Genomic DNA, 22823 nt, shown 5'->3' with positions numbered 1-22823 from the left:
ATGGATGCAAGGAAGAAAGAAAGAAAAAAAAAAGGCAGAAATGTGAGAAAAAGAAATAAAAATAATCCCGCTAATTCTGACTGGCACTGGAGGAACTCGCCAAGAGGAACAAGTGGTCCAGTGGGGCAGAGGATTACGTAATGAACAAGGAAAAAGCTACAGATGTTTACAGAAACGGGCTAAACATTTCAGCAACGCCCACAACACTCTGCTCCAGTTGGGGCCATCTCTAACAGAACACTAGATTCTTCCACACTCTCTTGTGATCTAAACCCAGCACCACTCAGAGCTGCCAAACAACGGCATCAGTCAAGCTTAACGGCATCAGTCGAGCTTAAGAGAGGTGCACGGAGACACCTGACTCAAACCAGTGGTCAGATAATTGCTCCCCAAGCATGTGTAAGTTAACCTAGTTAAAGGGATATTCCGCCATTTTTGGAAATACGCTCATTTTCCACCTCCCCTCCAGCAAAACAATCGATATTTACCTTGTTCCCGTTCATCCAGCCATTCTGTGAGTCTGGCGATACAACTTTTAGCTTCAGCCTAGCATTGATCATTGAATCGGATTAGACCATTAGCTTCTCGCCTGCTAGCTTCATGTTTAAAAGTGACTAAGATTTCTGGTAATTTTCCCATTTAAAACGTGTCTCCTCTCAAGTTAGAAAGTGCAATAAGACCAACTGAAAATGAAACCTGGCGTTTTTCTAGGCTGATTTGACATGGAACTACACTCTCATCTGGCGTAATAATCAAGGCAACTTGCAGGCGCAGTGATATCGTACGCAGCATCTGAAAATAGTCCCCATAGAGAACAAGCAGTAGTAGTGCCAGTAGCTGCAAGTTGCCTTGATTATTACGCCAGATGAGAGTGTAGTTCCATGTCAAATCAGCCTAGAAAAACGCCAGTATTCATTTTCAGTTGGTCTTATTACACTTTCTAACTTGAGAGGAGACACGTTTTAAATGGGAAAATTACCAGAAATCTTAGTCACTTTTAAACATGAAGCTAGCAGGCGAGAAGCTAATGGTCTAATCCGATTCAATGATCTATGCTAGGCTGAAGCTAAAAGTTGTATCGCCAGACTCACAGAATGGCTGGATGAACGGGAACAAGGTAAATATCGATTGTTTTGCTCGAGGGGAGGTGGAAAATGAGCGTATTTCCAAAAATGGCGGAATATCCCTTTAAAGCATCGATCATACAGAGATCAGATCAACAGAAACCAAAAACGATATACCCATCTATTCACTACTCACAAAAAGTTAAGGATAGCTGGCTTTCAGGTGAAATGTAATGTTTCAGTACAGAAAGTACTTAAACATTGAACTGTTGGACATGCACATTCAAAGGTTTAGAGAAGGCCAGCGCAAGTTCTCCTGTGAAGGTTATAGTGGATTTTAGGTTCATCCTGAAATTTCAGCTGAAAGCCGAATATCCCCGACATTAGTTACAAGTAGGCCTAACACAAGAGAACACACACCTTCTTATACACACTGACCGACATGGAGCAATAGAAAAACAGGAAATGGGAATATGTGACAGATTTTCTTTCCTTTGAACCAAACTGTGTCCTCAGACTGGTGGTCTAGGCTGGTCGGTATGACCTGCAATTTACGTCACAAATTCTCCAAATTGAAACACAGGTATGGCAACTGCATGACAGTACTCTACTCTTCACTAAACGGCTATATATTTCACATTGTACAGAGGGATCTTATGTAACTTTTCTTTCTGTTATTGCATGCATTGGCATAATTGCTTCAGCATTCTGAAATAACTTCCTGCATCATTTTAGTGTGCATGTTTAGCCACAGTAATACCCTAACATCAAGCAGCATTTCACAGATATTCAAACAAGTCAACATTCATACCTTAAGGTAAATGAATATAGTTTATATCATTTACACCTTCCACCGGTACTACACCTCTACCTCCATATGCAGCCAGGATGTCGAGATAACTGCCTGCTCTAAAAGTGAACAGGCTAAAAATGTGCTGTGTAGGTGTTTAATTTTATACCTGTAGTCACTACAGGAACTTTCATGCATTGTGCAGTTGTTACATAGCCTGGGTAACACCAGAGCACCTCTCAAATCTCAGTGGAAATAGAAAATATGTCTGGGGGGCCTTTCATTCACCAACAGTGAAATGAAACTGAAATTGGTACAGTGAACTCATACCAAGGCTTTTCCAAATTACAGCAAACACATCTTTCTTGTAGACAATAGTTTTAAATGCAGTTCACTCAATTCCAAAGAAAGTACACATCCATACAGTTAAACACTGACCCCATCAATGTGTCAACACTGCGAACTGTACTCATATAAAGCCTGCCGGGTGCCAGATGTATGGTTATGATTGGTTCCTGGGTTTTTGGTGATTCGAATATCAGCGTCAATTCGGTTCTTAAGTCTGATGTCACGGGTCCAACAGCTATTTCGTGAAAAGACGTTTCCTAGCGCAGCAGATGTTTTTATATGTTACTCTGCTCTTGTAAATAGCAAACTGCTAGCAACATTCCCCCCCCTGTACACAACGTAAATACTTTTGTTGTGGAGGTGAAGGATAAAAAACAGGCAAAAACAATCCCCAAAGAGCTAAATCTACTGACAAGGTAGGTTAATGTTTCATCATTGTCGGGAGATTTGGCAGGACGCCGTTCTTGAAAGTTGCATGGCTGGTTTTCTCGGTAAAGACTCGCTATGTCTATGTTATATAGCTATGCGAGATGAATGATTTGCCTATTATAAGTTCGTTCACCATCATATTGGCTTTGTAGAAGTGAAAACATTGCATGGTCTACCTTTAAAGTGAGTCGCAAGGGTGTGTGAACCGTCTTTATCTCTATGGAGTAAACGTTCAACGCAGATAAATGGCTTTAATCGGGGGAAAAGCTAGGGAGTTTGCGAGGGAAACTTATGCATAGTCTCAACTGCTGAATAAAGCTGCAACTCCCAGGACTGTATGTTGTGTCTGTCTACTCTTTTGCGAACAATCTTCTGCAACAAAAGTGAAGGGGGTTAGCCCCGAAGGTCTTGATAACTATAATGAACAGTCTGGAAATGAAGAAGGAATGTTAACATTTCTCGGTAATATTACAAAACCCAAGGGAACAAAATGCAAATACAATACTAACGTAGTAGTAATGGCTGAGCTCCATTAAACGGAGAATCATTCACGAGAGAATTTTGGGCTGTACAGATTCAACACCGATCCACAGATCTTGTTAGAACTGTGAAAAACGGCTGGGGCATCTGCACCACACGCCGGCGACCCGGGTTTGATTCCCGCCCCGTGGTCCTTTCCGGATCCCACCCCAATACTCTCTCCCACTCACTTCCTGTCTCTCTCTACTGTCCTATCATTAAAGGCATAAAAGCCCAAAAAATATACTTGAACTGTGAAAAACATCCACATTGCTTAAATTATTTTGAAGAAAAAGTAGCCAACCAAGCGCAAGTACCTCAGTATAGCCAGATGGGCCTCACGTAGTTGGGAAATTAGGGCTTTAATAAAATATTGGCGCAAATTAGTAAGCAAAATTCTGCTATCCGAACAATAATATTGAAAAGTTTTCACTTATCGTCCAGTAATATATCATTCAGTAGTCATGTAGAGGTCCTCCTTCCATACCGATGTTTCAGGAACACTATTTCGCCATTTCCCTACCACCTGTACAAACTGTTAAGAGACTGCCTTTTCGTTTGCATAGAGCCAGGGAGGCAGTGTACCTGGTGCAGTATGTTGCCACAGATAGCCTACTGAAAATATAGTCTATGCCAACCTCATACTGCTATGAGTACACTTTACCCCTATGAACCGTGACCAACACCCCAGCTGGCAAATGCAGGCAAGGCCTGACTTCTGCTATTGATCCACATGCCATGTATATCATAGTCTCTCCTCACAACTTAAAACCGAAAGTGCGAGAGATTGCTTTTATCCCGCAAACTTAGGACCAGTTACCAAAATATCAAAGCAAAGCTATTGTGTTTGTAAAGGAACAGGCATACAAACCGGGTGCTCTGAACAGGGCTACAGACAAGGTCACATTCGACCCTTCACATCCTCTGGGGTGATCATACAACATATTCATTGCTCATCCACACATAATCTGACCAACAGCAGAAGCCCAACCATTGTGAGATATGGAAATATATTTTTAAACTGATCTGTTGAATTCTAAAACTACAATAGACTAATTGTTCATAACTCAAGATGAGAGTCTAGAGAGCAATGTTTTACATGCACCTTTTTTTTTTCAGCTAAGTCTGCAAATGATGAACTTCATAGCTGGATTAGTCAATAATTTTAGGGAGGAAAACATTCATTGCTCATCCACACATAATCTGACCAACAGTAGAAGCCCAACAATTGTGAGATATGGAAATATATTTTTTAACTGATCTGTTGAATTATAAAACTACAATAGACTAATTGTTCATAACTCAAGATGAGAGTCTAGAGAGCAATGTTTTACATGTACTTTTTATTTTATTTTTTTACAGCTAAGTCTGCAAATGATGAACTTCATAGCTGGATTAGTCAATAATTTTAGGGAGGAAAACTACATATAAACTAAAATAAGTATTGTACAGTAGCTCAAATTTACCAGGATTGAATATAGACCGTACCATGTAATTGGAAACCCTGTGTTTGCTTAAATTGTGCTTTATAAATAAAGTAGATTGGATTGGATATAATACTGGATATATTAATTTTTTTAGGCAGAAACAGCGACTTTCCCCACAATCTTTTAGAGACGGCTGTGCTCACGGAAGCAGAACAGACATAACGACTCCAACACACCAGCTTTAGTGATCAATATTCATCCAATTTCTGTACCCTGTAGCCAACATAATACTGCCCAAGCGCAACATGAACTTTCACAAACAAAGGGCAAATCATTTGATGAAACTGGATCTCTATCAGGTAGAGAGAACAGAAGAACAGGTGCAGCACCATTCATATATCAGACTGACTTTAAAAGTCTAGGCCTACTTATCAGACAAGTAGGCCTAGACTTTTCTGTGAGGTGGATGTAATGTGCGCAAGTCAGTAGGTTGAAGATGTCAGACAGATAAAGGTAGCGTGCTGATCAGTTTCACACTGATGAAGGTCAGCAGACAAGAATGAATTAAATAAATTGATGCATTGCAGGAACTCAAATAAAAATACCCACCATCCAGTTGGTGTATTCCTAAAAAATAGGAAGGAGCTTAACAATTCTTACTACCATCAAGCACCCTACTACAAACATTTGCCCAAATACCCTCGATCATTCAATGCTTATTCAAAATATATTTCATAGTTAAGTGTATGAATGGAATAATGGAATTACAGACTTTTAAGAACACCAACCTGCCAACATATCAGCCAAAAAACAACAAAAAACAAAACACTATTAAATATCGGCCATCAGCTGCCCTAATTTCTACCGATCGCCATCAGCATCAGCCATTGAAAAAACCCATATTGGTTGACCTCTAATTATAATAGGCAGAATGGCGTCTGTCACTGCACACCCAGAACGCCATGTGACTATTCAATGCCACTATTCAACACACTGTTTTAGTGTTGTATGATGCACCGATACTAGAAAGGTATTGTGATGCCTTGATACTGAATATGTTATAACAGGCTACCCTATTAACTACAGCACTAATGTTTATGTTTTTGCTGTGATATTGTTTCAGTATTGGTACTGAGATACTCTGGCATGGTACCAGATTTTAGGTAATTTTGGCATCATGGCAACACTAAATAAGTTTCGGTCTTACCATCTAACTGGCACGCAAAACACTTCTTACATTTTCACAAGGTATTCTAACCCAGAAAACAAAACGCTGGTTACGTATGTAACCGTGGTTCTATGAAGGAATGGAAGACCGCCAGAGGCAGTCGAAGACTAGTGGAATTCCCCATGCGCCTGCGCATTGGTCGAGAACGTATAATAATTTCGTCATCACGTGACCATGCCACCGCGAAATACAGTATAAGTAGTAAAGACGCGGGCATGACGGTCTCAATGGACATTCTCGCCTACCCGAGTGACCAGAGATTCTGGCGGTCTTCCATTCCTTCATAGAACCACGGTTACATACGTAACCAGCGTTCTATTTCAGTCATTCCAGACCGCCAGAGGGAGTCGAAGACTAGTGGAAGACGTATACGCACCTGTCACGAGGGAGACCCCTCACAAAGAGGAAAAACAGCACGAAGCACAGCCACATTCGTCAGTGGGGGAGACGCCACATTCAGACGATAGAACCTAGTAAACGTACTAGGAGAAGACCATGTAGCAGCTGAACAGATGTCAGACAAGGGAGCACCACCCAATGCGGCCCAGGATGTAGCCACAGCACGAGTAGAGTGCCCTCTAAGGGGCGCAGGAGCAGCCTGTCCCTGACGCTGATACGAAACAGAAATGGTCTCTGTGACCCAATGAGAAAGCCTTTGCTTGGAAATAGCCGCACCACGTTTTTTTCCACCAAAGCAAACAAACAGCTGATCAGACGTCCGCCAGGGCGACGTAACAGACATATAGCGCTTCAAGGCACGAACGGGACACAAAGCCCCAGCGCTTTCAGATGCTGGATTGAAAACAGCTAAAGAAAAAGGCCTATTCACAAACTGAGGCAACATAACCTTAGGAAGGAAGGCAGGATTAGGCCATAAGGTCACAGAACGGTCCTCAGGGCCCCAGCGCATGCACTGAGGGCTAACAGACAGGGCATGAATTTCACAGACCGTCTTGCAGACGTTATGGCCAACAAAAAGGCAGTTTTATACAACAGCCATTTAACGTCACATGTTTCCAGCGGCTCAAACGGAGCTTCGCACAGGGCATTCAAGACAAGGGGCAGATCCCATTGTGGACATTTCAGACGGCTAGGCGGACCAAGACGAAAAGCACCTCTAAGAAAGGCCGTAACGAGCCTGTGCGCACCCACAGATACACCTCCAATCAGATCATGATGAGCTGCAATAGCAGTTACATAAACCTGTAGTGTGGCCGGGGACCTACCAGAGTCCAGTAAGCTCTGAAGATAGTCAAGCAATCGAGGCACTGGACATGATTGCGGGACCAAAGATCTCTCTGAACACCACGCAGAAAAAAGTTTCCACCGGTTACTGTACAAGCTGCGTGTTGACGGAGCACGGGCATTCATAATAGTGTTCCGAACCCCTTGCGAACAGTCCACAAGCTGTCGGCCCGCCCGAGCGGCCATACCCACAGATTCAACCTCTCTGGGTGGGGATGCCAGAGCGTCCCCTGTATTTGGGACAGGAGATCCCGTCTGCCCGGCAGGGGACCGGGCTGGGCTGCCAGAAGCGACAGCAGCAGAGGGAACCACGGTTTGGATGGCTGGTGAGGGGCAATCAACAAGACCCGACAGTCTGTCTCCTGGATGCGGCTCAGAGTCATCCAGATGAGGGACAGAGGGGGGAATGCATAAAGCAGGCAATTGGGCCAATCGTGGGCCAGAGCATCTTGGCCCAGGGACCCTGGCTCGGTCATCTCCGAGTACCAAGATGGGCACTGTGACGACTGCTGGGTAGCGAACAGGTCTACCTCTGCAGTTCCATACGTCCTCCACAACATCTGAGCTACTTCTGTGTTGAGACACCAATCCCCCGCACGCAGAATTCTCCGAGAGAGGGCGTCTGCCGTGCAGTTTGTAATCCCCGGGATGTGCGCTGCTGTGAGGGACAGCAGATGCTTGTCCGCCCAGATGAGAAGCTTCTGTGTCAGGGCTAGGCACTGTCCAGACCGTGTTCCCCCCTGATGGTTGATAAAGAACACCACCGAAGTGTTGTCGGTCCGAATTAACACATGCCTCCCCTCCAGGCTGTCCTTGAAATGACGTAGTGTCAGCCACACAGCCAGCAGCTCCAACAGATTTATGTGCCGAGAGCGGAGCTCCGGTTCCCAGCTGCCCTGTACACCCTGGTGATTCCAGAGGCCCCCCCATCCCGTCAAGGAAGCGTCTGTCGTCACCACTTCCCGCCGTGCTGGCGGGGGCCCTAGTGGCACACCGCCTGACAGCAGATGCCCTTGCTGCCATGGTAGTAGTGCCCTCGCACAAACCAACGAAATGCGCACAAGGCTGTACCTGTGGCGGACTGGGCAGAGGCGCTTGGACTGCAGCCAACGCTGAAAAGGACGCAGATGCAGGAGACCAAGCCGCACGACTGATGTTGCGGCAGCCAGAAGCCATGCAAGACGAAGCAGTGTCAGATGAGGCAAGTGCTGGCCCCTGCGGACCAATGCAAGGGTGCCTCTGATGGCGCGCTGTCTGGTTGAAGTGAGAGAGGCTAACATTCGTCTGGAGTCTAGGTTCATACCGATAAACTCGATCGACTGAGAGGGAGTGAGAGAGCTCTTCGTCCAATTGACGGTAAAGCCCAAGGCTGTCACATGACTCAACAGCTGACGAGTATTGGTTGCCAGCTGCATTGGAGAGCGTGCAATCAGCAGCCAGTCGTCGAGATACGGCAACACCAGCAGCCCTTGGTGCTGCAAGGGGTCCAGGGCGATCTGCACACACCGTGTGAAGACACGGGGAGCGAGAGAGAGGCCAAATGGAAGGACGCAATATTGGTACACCCTCCCTTGAAAGGCGAACCTGAGGAAGCGCCGGTGATCCCGGGCGATGGGCACATGAAAATACGCGTCCTTGAGGTCCACTGAAGTGAACCATGCGTGAGGTGTAACTGCCTGGATGACATCCTTGATGCGCAGCATGCGAAAAGGTAGATGTTTGAGATGACGGTTCAGTGCCCTCAAGTCCAGAATGGGCCTGAACCCGCCATCCTTCTTCTTCACAAGGAAGTAGGTTGAGTAGAGCCCGGATTGGCAATCCTGAGGATCTACATGTTCTATTGCGGCCTTAAGCAAAAGCTCGAGAATCTCTAGTTGAAGAGCATGTGTCTGACCGGGGTTGCAGACCACTGTGGGCCTCACAGTGGAATGAAGAGGGGGTCGACGGCGGAACTGGAGGCGATATCCCTCCGAAAGTGTTTGCAGGAGCCAGCGATTGGAGGTGATGTCTCTCCAGCGGCTGAGTTGGGCCACTGTAAAACGTCCCGCCGTCGACCCGGGAGAGTCAGCGTCGCGGGGCAGTGGTTTTGGCACCTTTGGGGGGGCGCTGACGAAACGGAACCCCAGGGGGCCTGAAGTGTTGTGGCCCCTGTCGATTGAATGGCTGCCCAAGATCCGGAGCATGTCCCCAGGGAGCAGGGGGACGAGGCTGAGCAGGGCGTGGAGGCGGGGCACGATAAGGTGCAGCCTGCTGGCGAGTGGTGAAGTCCCGACGCCGTGGTTGAGGAGCCTGTGTGGGGCGCCTAAAGACAGGCTGGGGGCCAATGAGACGATTTCGGGTCTCAGAAACAAGCATACGGCGCTCAAGGGCTTCTTGAGCCGCAGGTCCAAAGATCTGCCCTGGAAGTAAGGGCAAAGCCCTCAAGCTGTTGCGACAGGGCTCTGGAAGTGGGGATTGTGCCAACCACACCTGCCTTCTTGCCTGTACTAAAAGACCCAAGGCTCGCCCACAGTCAGTGGCGATGGCACCAAGAGCCTGAAGAGAGGCGTTCATCAATTCAATCACTGTGGTATCAGCAGTGGATGCGAGAGAAGTATGCAAGGCAAGTAACAGATGAGCTAGAGAGTTACCAACTCTGCCCAGAGACGCTGTAGCACTGTAAGTTCTACCCAGGAGGTCGTCTGTGCGGCGGCATTCTGGGTTTGGGCAGCGGATGACCTGTCGCAGGGCTTCATCTGGTGAGATGATCAAAGAAGCAACGCAGGGCTCTACAGTGGGCATCCGCCCAAGCCCAATACTGTCAGGCTCCACCATCGCTGCTAATGCACGAATTGTACGGTCAGGCCTGGAAGCCATAGCCGTGCCGAATGCCTCAGTGAGGACTCCAGTGAAGTCAGGACAATGTGGCATGCGGAGCTCATCAGAGGCCCCTGCAGGACGACGCAAAAGATTAGAACTTCTTGGTGCAGCTTGTGGAATATCCAACTCAAGGCGGGCCAGGGCAACCTTAAGCGTGTTTTGAATGGGTAGTGCTGAAGCGTTTGACGCTGAAGCAGTGCTCTGAGATTCTGAGCCACTCCCACTGAGAGAGTGAGTAGAAGGGGGACGCCCCTCCTCACCACCAGCTGCCAGCTCCTCCTCACCATAAACACTAGCTGAGTCAGCAGCGAACAAGGACTCAGAAGCAGCAACCGATAAGGCATCTGCATCACGCTCAATGAATGAGGCCACACTGCGTTGTGGCAGGGCTGAAGGTGAAACAATCACCCCACTGGCCTGCAACCTTTCAGCAGGAGCCGGACAGGCAGTCAGCAAGGCCTGCAACTGCTCAACAGTAGAAGACAGCTCAGCTAATTTGCGAGCCATGTCAGGGGATGAGCTTTTCTTCCTAGCTTTGCCACCCCGTGGCTCAGCAGCCTTTCTCTTCCTATCATCAGCACTCACCCCCGAGGGGGGGAGAGTCGCATCAGAATCTGCAGTCAGTCCGGCCAGCCGCAGGCGCCGCACTTCCAAAGGCATCATGCTACAGGCTGGGCAGGGGTTAGCCAGTGCCTCACGCAAGTGGTCGATACCCAAACACGATGGGCAACAGTCATGGCCATCCAACACATTCATGGCGGCATGACATTGGACACACCAGACAGACTCCATGGTGTGGTAATTAGATCAGTCAGTGAGCAGCTATCAGGTATAGCACCACTGAAGTACGAGCAGCAGCTCAATATGCTCGTCCAACTGAGCGGAGCCAGTCAGACACGGGCGCTCAGCGAGCTTGGTAGTAACGTTACCAGCAGGCTACTTACCGTAACAATTAACGCAGGAAAACGTGATCCAAGGAAGCCAACCTAACACAGGCGATCCAGACAAGCTCCCGCAAAGCAAACACAACGCTGTCGGGAGAGGTGTCTAGCCACAAGCAATCACGAGCGAACCGGTAGTATCACGGTTGCTCAGTGCTCAGGCAACTGTGAGTGGAGCCGGTCAGCACACGGACACTCACGATACAGTTGGCTAAATTCACACACAAGAGTGGAATTAGCAGCCGCACAACAAGCTCTTAGAAAGCAACAAGAGTGGATACAGTACAAATGTCAGGTTACCTCGTAACCAAGCTAGTTAACTAACAAGGCTAGTGCCTAAAAATAACAAGAGTGGAGCCGGTAACGGACACTCAAAGAAAAATACCAAGTTACCTCGTAACTGGAGCTAGTTAACGTAACAAAAAATAAACAAATGAGTGAGTGGAGCCGATCAAACACGGACACTCAACTCAGCACTCACGTTTGGAGTTTGAATCCAATCCGGAGATATAATCCAATCGAGACACAGCCAATGAGGGCAAAAAACTGCTACTCCGTATAGCTGCACAAGTCTCAGTAATCCAGTTCAGTAATCCAAGAAATCTCAAGACCAGGCGAGAATGGGAAAAAAGACCGTCATGCCCGCGTCTTTACTACTTATACTGTATTTCGCGGTGGCATGGTCACGTGATGACAAAATTATTATACGTTCTCGACCAATGCGCAGGCGCATGGGGAATTCCACTAGTCTTCGACTGCCTCTGGCGGTCTGGAATGACTGAAATAGAACCAGATAGTCCATATCATTGATGGCTAGTGGAATTGACACCTTTTTATTTGCACTTAAAATCCTGCCAAAACAAAATTGAAGATTATATCGAAACTATGAAGCCTCTGAAACCAACCTCAAAAACAGGCAAATTGTTGCTTCAACCGAACTGTCCCATGGCAAGTCCAAATTTGCATTGCTACTTGTATGCTTTCTCCTGGCCATGGACACTACGCTAATTGGTCCCATACATAGACCAAACACCTACATAGTAACCTCCAGATGTACAATGAAATAAACATCTGGTTCCTCAAGGCTAAGACTACCACAGACACGCAGCAGACTGAGAGGGACAGCAGATTACCTCTGTCTCCCTCTCTCTCGCTCAAGCCTCTATTTCTATATTTAGGGCTGGAACATCGGATGTGTCAGTTTATTTTTTTTAATTAGTGCCTTCCATGATGTTCGTTAGTTTAAAATGATCAAATCATAACGATTTGTTAGGTAGAAGCTGATTTCCCCTAAAACATGTGACTGAAATTAGCTTTCAGGGGCCAAACTGCCATGACAGCGACAGATGGGCAGGGCTGGTATACCTGATGTCTTTAGCGTCATAAGATAGTCATAGTTAGAGATGAAATTCTGTATACAAGATGTAGTCTAACACCTAACAGTGATTACCACCATAATGGAACTTGTGTGTGAGACAAAAACAAAGCCTAGTACATCAGGAGTGGCTGATGGTAGTTGGGACCAATGTCCACCAACAGAAAAACAGCACACATTTTCCTTCAATGTATGGGTTTGAGATGCAAATAAACCTGCAATGCCCTTTTATAAGTCATAAAGTGTTAAAGTGTTAATAGTCAACATGTAAGCTTGTAGATTACTAAGAACGAGAGAGAGAGAGCCAGAGAAGACAGCTTGTTAAGAGCCAAGGGTTTGACCAGGGCATTGGCTCTTGTACAGGAAAAATCAATTAATTTTTCCCTCTTCCTCCTACTCCCTTCGTCTGTGTGTGTGTCTGTGAGAAAGAGAGTGTGTGAGAGAGAGGGAGAGAGAGAGAGAGAGAGAGAGAGAGAGAGAGAGAGAGAGTGAGGAAAAGGCTTAAATCAAAATTCCCAGCCTCTAAGCTTCAGCTCTTTATTAGCACAGATAGCCTAGTAATGAACAGGGAGGGAGAATGAGAGTGAGTGAGAGAGAGCGAGAGAGAGAAACCTTCAACTCAGAAATCCTCAGAGACAGGCAAAGGTCAGCCAGTAGTGCTCACGCCATCCACAGGAGCAACAATGAGACAGCATGTTTCAGAGGTAAGTCAAGCCAAGTCCTGTGTGACATCACATCCAAGTCTCACAGAAAAAAACATTAGCATAGGGAACTGGTGAGAAAAGGACAACTCCCAAGAGAAGACAAGGAAATAAGACTTTCCCAGACCAGCACAACCTTGCGTTTTTGAGGTCATTCAGTTAAATGAGCTGCTCAGTATCTTCCAGACATCTCGGGCCAAATAATCATCCTCCGTGCATACAATATACAGTCCTCCATGTTTACAGGACAAAAGAACACACGGAAAGCAACAATTCCACTTCAACGCAGCAAGTATCCACTAATAGTCCTGCTTGCGGTCATGATACCTGGTTTGCTCAAATCACTCCTGAAACGTGACTGTCTCTGCACAGGTGGGAGGATCCAGGGGAGACTTGTGTATTGCCGTTACGTGAAAATAGATGGATGGGGCTCTCTCACTCGCTCGCACACACACACACACACACAAACAAAGCCCACTTGGTTTCGTGTAAGTGTGTAGGTAAGAGGGGGAGATTTCATTTCAGCCTATCAAAAACAAGGACAGCGAAAGACCCACCCATTGGCGATGACATATTTCCTTGCAAACATCGCCTTATTTTGAGCACAATGCCAGTCTGCAATTAGACTCGTTTTTCCACTGTGAGAAAAGGCTTTTCTGTGCATGGGTGTTGGAGTGTGTTCCTGCGTGTTTGTACTGTAAACATTCAAAGCACAATACTAGCAGAGGGGCTCTTTCAGTTGGCAAGGGAAAAAAACATAATGGAATGATCACAGAACCTCACTACAACCACTTTGGACTAGGAACGCAATTCCCAAATATGAAACCTGGTTCTAGAACAACAGCTCAGAGTGGGTACTAGCCTACAGTACACATAATGACATTTCCCTTCTGTGTGTGTTATTTGTCAATGTATTGTGTTTATATGAATAAGTCCTTATGTATAGTCCAACATGTAAGCTTATATGCAGTCACAATGCTAATGTGTGCATACCCATTTATGCCTCGTAAGGAGGCTAGTTTCGTTGTGTCAGCCCCCAAGCTCAATCAAAGTGTCTGAAATAGTTACCAATTTATGCTATGTCAATCTACAACAAAAACATATTTTATAGGTCTATTCGTTTTCTCAGGTTTGCCTTTTTAACTAGTAATAGATACCTACCTTCTTATAGTGTTTCTGGTGATCTAATCAGTCGTTTGGCTGAAACATTAAATATAAACAGTAATTTTCTAAATAATTTTTTGATCATATATTTAGTTCGGTCTTAATCCTGAAACACTACTAAAACTTACATACACATGCACAGTTAACAAGCATGTCCATATATTCACCCCATCTCCATGCTGCACAGGCCATTCAAGTGACATAAACGGTGTCGTGCACACACAGCACCAGGACATAAACATAGCCATGCCCTCTCAGAGTGCAGATCAAAGTTCCCACAACAAGCGGATAGCACCACGTCTGATTTCATTTAGGCCATTGGACCAAGAGACACAGTCGGTGAGCTTTGGACTAAATGTTAGGCACAGCCTGCGAGTTGATCCCGCAAACTGTCTCACACCTATCTCACTCTCTCTCTCACACACACACACACACACTAATTCTTTCAAACAAAACCAAAATCAGCAAATTACGGCATTCTGCGGTCTGAACAAACACAAAGCAAAAGAAAAAAAAACAAATTCCTTCAAAATCACAAAGGGCATGATATCTTCCAGCTGTGAGAAGCACTGCTAGCAGAGGCCATTTGTTTGCAGTAGTTCGCCTGATAAATCAAACATAATCGGTTTCGTTACAAAAGACTTGAGCGCTTCAGATAGGCCTGTCACAATAACTATTTTTGCTGAACGATACATTGCCCCAGAAAATATCACGATAAACATTATTGCTATTTCAGACCTTTATACGAACTGCACAATAATGTAATTACAAGGACTCTCTCCACCTGCAACGGCTGGATGCGGTGGTGGTGTTTCAGGTCATTTAAGTGAGTCATTTTGCAATGGTTGGTTGCTGAAGTCTGATAAGGTGCAGCCTATTTATGAAAGTGCATGCATGCATTGCTCACAAAAGCATCAAAGGTTTACACCATTGGCTCTGGTGCAAAGAGACATATAGCAACTGCAAAAGGAGCATACCGGTACTTTGGAGACTCTGATGCACTGACTGGTGGACCATACAACATGGCTATATCTGAGTACATTCAGGCCTTTCAATTAGTTGCTATATTTTTAACACTTTAAACTCAAATCTGTAAACATGTAGATACACATGCCAACTAATGATGCATGCCAACTAATGATGCGACTGTAGACAAAATAGTCTGCATCATCTGGCTCTAGGGTCATGTATTGTGCTATAAGTCATAAAACATAATTAGTAAAATAGTTTCAGATGAACATGTGCCTGTGAAAGAGTTGCATGATCGAGCAAGTGAAGCCATTTTGTTCAGACGACAATTTGGTGGTAAAAATACAAGGAGGGTGTTGTCCATTGTCCCACCCTGGTCCTCATCCTACGCTGTGTGTGGACTGGCTGAATGACAAAGTGTGTGCCAGAGTGTCCCCAGCACTCAGGCTCACGCAGGTGACTCAGCCTGTTCCTCCTCAGGCCAATGTCAGGCACCACCAGTGGCCACAGGGAAAAAAAGGATACACACTCCCAACTTCATGGCCAAATGTGAACCTGACTGAGAACAGGCCCTACAGGCCCACCTGTTCCTTCTGAGGCTGTCTGACACATTCACCACATCCGTCTGCTCCACCCAGTTTCTCGACCACTCACCCTCTAAAGGCAACACTGTTGTGTCTGCTACTACTACACACAAAGGGAAGGCCAAGGACAAGACATCCAAAATGAGCAACAGCTGAGGGAGATCTCATCCGCTGCCACATATGTATTGTGCAATGCTCTGGGAATTTTAACCACAATGAAGGGCAAGTTGATGGTAGGAAGTTCCATGAAAACAGAGCAGGTGATGCAAGGGGCTGAACTCAAAATTGTGCATCTGCTGAGTTATTGATTGTGTTTAAGCCAAGCCGACTTTGTGCTACAGTCAAGACAAAAGAAACCGGTCCGAAGGAGAGACCTTTCAACAGTTATATTTGCTGTTTTAGCCCCATGCCACAGTTCAGTGTGTTCTCATCTGTTCTTAGGGGAAATGCCTGAGAACAGAGAATAAGCAGCAGGATAAAACAAGAGCAACTGACCCTCACCACTCCTCTCCTCCCCCACCTGCTACTCAGCAGGCCGTTGATAGAGAACTACAGCAGTTAAACCACTGATTGTGCTCACAGATGAGATCTAATTTGGGAACAAAGCAGCATAGAGCGATTCACAACAGGGATACATTCTCTATTTCCAGTGTAAAGACAAATGTACACAAACTGATTACACTATGATCACCTGAATTAAGTTCATGAAAGGAGAAGTACACAAATAATAATACGGACACCAGCATATTACACACACAAAAAGAGAGGGAGGGCATATGAAAATAGAGCTAAATCCAAGACTAAGAGAGAGAAAGGGGACAAAGACAATCCAAGAAGCAAGAATCACGCCAACCCTTCGTCTTCATCACCAGGATTCCTTTCTGGGGACGGGAACTGATCTTCCCCTTCATGCTTAGACAAAGGGTGGGGTAAGGAACAGAAGCAGGGAAAGGGAGGAAATAAATGTACATAGGAAGCGATGTGATCTCCCTTACAAGCCTGAGAACTGACAAGAGCCAACACAAATCTCTGTACGAGTGCAGCTCCTTCTAGAAATGATAACAGTTGCATTCTGTTGTTACATAATGCAGCTTCCTGCGGTGATCCAGAGCACCTCACCAGGCCATACGTTAGCATGGTAGCTAAGCCCCTCCACTAGCGCCTGCCCAGCTTGTATGACATTTGCAACATAAGCAAATGTTTGTCCTATGGTGCAACAGACTTTGCTTTAGAATGGCAGTTTTAAGGCTTTAAGGGGGGCAAGCCAGGGTTATGAGAGTCACTTGTCCTATCTTTTGTCCTGGCTCATTACACTCAGTTTCACTGAGGAACACAGAGAGACACACAAACGTGTACACACACACACACACACACAAACGTGTACACACACACACACACACACACAAACGTGTACACACACACACACACACACACAAACGTGTACACACACACACACACACACACACAACTTTGAACAAAAGAGAGTCTAATTCTTCCCAACTGTGAATGGTTACAAGAAGTGATCTGATAAAGGCTGACAAACATGCCTTCCTACAATATCAAGCTGCTTCAGAAATAAATAAATGACAACAAAAATCACCTGGTTGAAATATACAAAGGGTTAAACTTACTAAGCAATAATAGAGGAGTACCCATAATGTCTTGAATCCTAACATACATCCTCGCATACAATTAACATTCTGCAGTGAGGACTCATATACACCCCTTCTTCCCAAGACAGTAAAAGCTTGACACATGTCATGCTTGGGTACTGATCCCTTTGGAAATTCAGTCAAAGGATTTGTAACTGCATAGGCCACACCACCAAAGTAGCCTAGCCAGACCTCTCTTATGCAAGGCACTATCACTTTACTCTCCACGACCAACACATTATCTAGTGAGCTTGAAATGACCGTTTTAATGAAACGCCGAATTAATACAACGGTTAATATTTTACACAGAATTCCAAGGCCGTGTAACCAATGACATTGGCTAAACTTTGGCTGTAAAGTATCTGATGCAAGTACATGCAACGTAACACGTTATATAATGGAAAAGTACCGGTCCTGTAACACTAACCGCAGCTTGTGCAGGTTACTGTGCTAGCGAGTGGATTTATATACAACCATGGACCGGGTGTTGGAGAACGATAACATACAATTTGAAGTTCAACTCCCTAGTATTACTTCCTGTACATAACCTATTTTAATGAACGTGCGAGACGAACGGGTCGAGTAAAATAGAAATAAGCTTTGTGTTTAACACATCCATGTCCAGTCTATAATGGTCAAACATGCTCTAGAGAAAACTAAGCTGGGATGGCATTACCATTACCGAAATCAAGATTATGCAATTCGACGAGTAATGCAAAACTGCCCTTCAACACACATTCCAAACGACCCAGCTTCCAAGAATTTGCAACCAGAACACGTAAAGCCAGAAGACGGTCAGCACAACTATTAAATAAATCAACAATGTCGATACAACAGAAACGTTATCGGGCGTCGTTTGAGAACACAAGATCAGAAATATTAGTGAGCTCTGAGAAATAGGAGCAATAGACTATAATGCGGAAACCTTGCCGCTAGATCTGGGTGGTTAAGTTTTGCTGCTGATAAGGTCCTAAGAACATTACTACTGAGGAGGAAATGGGCATTTAGGAAAGCGTGAACCCTTTCAAGTGTCTTACCGATTTCGGTAACCAATTTACTCGTACAAAAACTGGAATATTACATAAACACGCAGTCATAGGGCTTTAGGCAGGCAGCGTTTTTACAACCAAAGCTCAGGCGGAAAAACACACGCTACCGTCAGTGAAAAAAAAAAAGAAAAGAAATGTACCCTACAAAACGCCGCCCAAGTTTACACTGCGGCGCCTAACACACACTAACCTAATATAACACAAGTTATTGAAATAAAGTTGATATTTCCAATGTTTAAAAGGATTTGCACAATGACTTCTGACGAGGCAATGTCGGATAAACTGTGTGTAATGGAGACGAAGCTATTTATTAGATATCCAAGCCATGTACCAGCCATTAGAGAATAGCGCTGTACAGTAGACCTTGCTTAAAAAGCCTAGACACATATAATTTAACGTTAGCCTTTGTGTACCCTTAGAGCAGGAAACATTAATCATAGAACACATCAGAAGATAATCGAAATAACTAACGTTTGCTTTAGGTCCTATGCACCCCCTGTGCGGTTGGAATAATAACCTAAATCGGATAAGTAGGCTGCCGTGCATGTAAAAGGATCGTTGGATGAATTTGCAGTCTAGATGGTCTGACTGTGCACAGCACATATTTCATGTTTCAGCCTGCTTCAAATGATAGGAAATAACCAGCAAGCATGTTAACGATACAGCAAACTACAGGACACTGACCAAATGTTACTGAACAACAGATGACGCAAACAGCATAGAATATTTCACCAAATTGTAACTTGTTTTGAAGAGGGGTTGAATTGGGTCAGGGGCAGGGGATTTGGCTTATATTTTAAAGTTAATTTGTAGTGCTGAGTTTTAAGCAACAAAGAAAAAGGAGGAACCTACCACGTGATGAGGAGCCGAATCCGGGGGAATTCAGTCTCAAATCCCCACTGTTAAGAAAAAAATAAACCAGTACACCAAAACGGGATAAATAACTTGCAATTGGACAGATACTCCTGTAGATTAAATCCGTTTCTCGTATGCTCCAGTTTCCGTAACCCCGTGTTGTTCTGGAAATCACGAAATGGGCGAAAGAACGGGTAGTTAGCGAAGGAGCCGACTCTGCTTGCCTGATGAAAAAAATAAACGCATATAATATTGGTCTTCCATCAACCGCAAATGCTTGAAAGGGCGTTGGATTTATCTTCTGTAGTTACAAAATGCATTTCACCCATAAATCTGACGATATTTCCCTAGTATATCCGTATTTTATTGTTGTTGTTTCAGGGAGAGCGACACTCTGAAAATGGCGGCGCGCTCGTCTCCCTCGGATTTCAAGTCTGTCTGACAAACAGAGGCCGAGAGCACAGCAGCGGCGGGAGACATTCCTCACACCCGCCGCTAGAGTGAAACCTTTTTACACAGAGCACATTTGCACACTAGAGGGAGCCACCAGTGCAAACGCCATTCAAGCCACAGAAACTACTTCGCAGCGTCGGCCATCACGGCTCTTCACTCTAGTCCACAAATTAACATCGAAAACTGCAGTGCCAAGTTCAGGGAATCAATACAGCGCGGGAGGGACCAAAATGAAACCAGCGGCAATGACGCTTCCACATCCCGTGGAATCAAGTCAGTAAAAGACAGTTAAAAAACAGTAAGAGAATTCATCACCACGTTGATGAGCCGAATTACTGAGCACTGTGAGCAGGAAAGTGGCTCCGCATCTGGGGGACAACCTGGAACGTTTTCATGTCATGCCCACAATATTCACTGACAGCCAACTGAACAAAAATCTACAATTGAGATAGTATAGCCTATATTCGTCAACTTGAACTGAGCACTTGGGTAGACGAAACATTTTTTGTTGTTGTTTAATTCGAGAAAGAATATGGCATAGCTAGATTAAGTTGACAAACACCTTCCATTAACAAACTTTCAATACGAGTTTAGTCCCACTAGGAGGTGATTATGTGACATTTCCTGTTTGCAAAGGCGGGTATGATGCATAATACTGGGGCAAGCAAAGTGATCCCGGCGGAAAATCTTTATCACTTTAATGAAGGTTCGATTTCATAAAACGATTAACATACAGTAACAATTCAGGGCTGACTAGATATACACACTACACCTACAGACTACACGCAGTGAGTGACCAAGGGGCTGCGCCATGACGCTTTTTTTTTTTTTTTTACATTTGTTGAAACGCCTGCGCCACCTGCTGGCTATTAAAACTACCCAAAATGAGTACTTCAATTCCTATTTCAAAGTGGACTTACATACCAGCATTAAAATTATGTGGGATATTTTTCACACTAAGTGTGTGTGTGTGTGTGTGTGTGTGTGTACAGTGTGTGTGTTTTAACACAATTTCTGGATTTAAACATTTCGTACCTTATACAGTTTGCATTCTTGTCCACGGGTGGATCTGGCAAAATCCATAATTCCACAATTTCTCGAGCTGACAGCGGCTCCACGCAACTGTGTTCTAGATATGTATAAAACCTAGGGAGGAAGCAAACATTTCAAACGTTTTGGTCGTACTAATCTTGCTGCCTAACAGTTTGAAGTCTTCAAGATGTAAATGCACTAACTTTGTTTCCATTTAAACTATAAAATAGATGTAGGTTAAATTGGGATATCTGATGCATGCATGCTGGTGACTATGACTTTTAACTGTTCGTGTTTAATGAGTTAACTGTTTAACTGTTGATCTAATTTTACATAAATTAATAAATGGTCGGGAGCTCCATGTATGGATACTAAATTGGAAACAAAACTTTGTACCTTAATCATGTCGATTCAATGTAGCTGCTAACAGGTTTTATTCAATTAAATGCTCTGATACATGATTTTCATTGCTTGGATATTGCCATTCACGAGAGGTGACATACAAGCTAGCTTAACGTTACTTCTATGATAATGCTGACTGTAACCTTGGGGTTTTCGGAGCTATGACAAGTAAAACATTCATAAACGTGCATTAATTGAGTCGGTCTGACCTATATCTAGTATGATACACATCACTGTTTACTTGAAACTAAGTGTTATTTTTCACCCTGATGCACTGGCTCGTTGAACAGTTTCGGAAATAACTGTTAACGTTAGCTGGCTAACTTGCTAGCCCCCAAAGAACTTCATAATGTAACGTTGGCTAACATTAGTAAGCGATTAACTGAGGACCAAATTAATTACTAAAGAATAACAGCTAAAACAGCAACAGCCTTGTTTACATGTTACGTTCAAAAAATAAGACGGACATCCTTTGTCTCTAACTAACGTTAGTATTAAACAAGTAGAAATTCTCCATCATTTCAAGACTGCTATGCCATAGACGGTCGCTAGCTTCCCAAACGGCCTATTCCATTGGCTGACAATCTAGCTAACGTTATAAACTAGCTGGCTACCTTTCTTAGCTGCCAAGCGAGCTAGTTAGCTACTGCAACTTTTTAATAAACAAATGTTATGACTCAACATATTGCACCGCAGAAGGAAATAAAATTGATTTCCACTCAAACAAATAGTTTACGTTATACTCTCATTGTTACACTGTAATTTAGGAGACTGCTCTAATTTATTTGTAAATATTGGATAGCTAGCGTTGCTGTACGATTACACCGAACGGAACAATTCTGGCCTGTTGACTGCAAACACTGTAAATATTTACTTTATCCTTACACACAGGCTTACCAAATGCAAGTTACATGGACCTGACGTGTTTATTCTGTGATGAACGCAAACACAGTCCATCATAAAACCTGGTAAATGGGTAATTCTTCTTAAAATAAACTATCTTTAACATGACTGTCTAGAATACATGTTCACTTACCTGCACGGATCAACCAGCCTTGAACCGGAATAGCCCGCCTGTCTGAAACTGCGATTTGACAGTCAAGCAAAAGGAGGATTTTGATTGGATTATTTCTCTGCCCATCTTTCAAAAATGGGCGTTCAACTGAAAGTGAATAAAATTTAAGTTTGCAGGAGTTGTTTTCAAATATTACAGACACTATTTGAAATTAATATGAATTACTAATTTTATGCTGACGAGTTTGATGTTTAGTCTACTTAGCAGAGATTGTAGCATATTTGAATAGCCTGTTTACTTTTCTTGTGCGGTCAATATTAATGGCAATTTATGATGTTACATTATTACAATATCCCTGTTTAAAGACAGAACAATGCTTGGTATAAGGGAATGATTGTGCTATTTGCAGACGGTCTGTTAATAAAGAAAGATTCGGGCGCTGCATCTGATCTGTTTTCTGCAAAGCAAGCTCACTGCTAAGCAGCTAATTTCATGTTGTGTCAATATCGACCAATGTATATTACAAATAACTTCTTCCTGGCAGACATAGGACCTTTAACAGCCAGAGGTTGTGGGCAAAGCCAAAATACATTCGCCCTGCTGGATCTTCATTGGTAGGCCTCTTCACAGTGCATGTTGCAAATGGGCATGTCAGCGTGTGGCCTCCGTACAGTTTGCTACATAGCCTTCTCCCCGAAATTGCCTGTTCCATCAGTTGTATT

The 22823-nt window shown here is 44.4% G+C and overlaps 1 protein-coding gene across 4 annotated transcripts in view; it reads right to left on the bottom strand.

Moving 5' to 3' along the window:
* The window catches only part of kansl1b (KAT8 regulatory NSL complex subunit 1b), a 71079-nt gene extending 48938 nt beyond the window's left edge, over positions 1-22141 (bottom strand). Inside the window, exons 1-3 of one of the 4 annotated variants that reach the window (XM_062531592.1) lie at positions 22123-22141; positions 20688-20798; positions 19197-19243 (exon numbers count right to left, since the gene is read on the bottom strand). The gene's annotated coding sequence lies outside the window, so the exon portion shown is untranslated. Of the gene's footprint in view, positions 1-19196; positions 19634-20687; positions 20799-22122 lie in introns of those variants that run through there. The other 3 variants (XM_062531593.1, XM_062531594.1, XM_062531591.1) reach the window with 3 other exon arrangements.
* Positions 22142-22823: the final 682 nt, after the last annotated feature.

The sequence above is a fragment of the Sardina pilchardus genome, chromosome 3 (genome assembly GCF_963854185.1).
Source record: "Sardina pilchardus chromosome 3, fSarPil1.1, whole genome shotgun sequence".
In the NCBI taxonomy this organism is placed as follows: domain Eukaryota; kingdom Metazoa; phylum Chordata; class Actinopteri; order Clupeiformes; family Clupeidae; genus Sardina; species Sardina pilchardus.
This window is presented reverse-complemented; position numbering and strand designations above follow the sequence as displayed.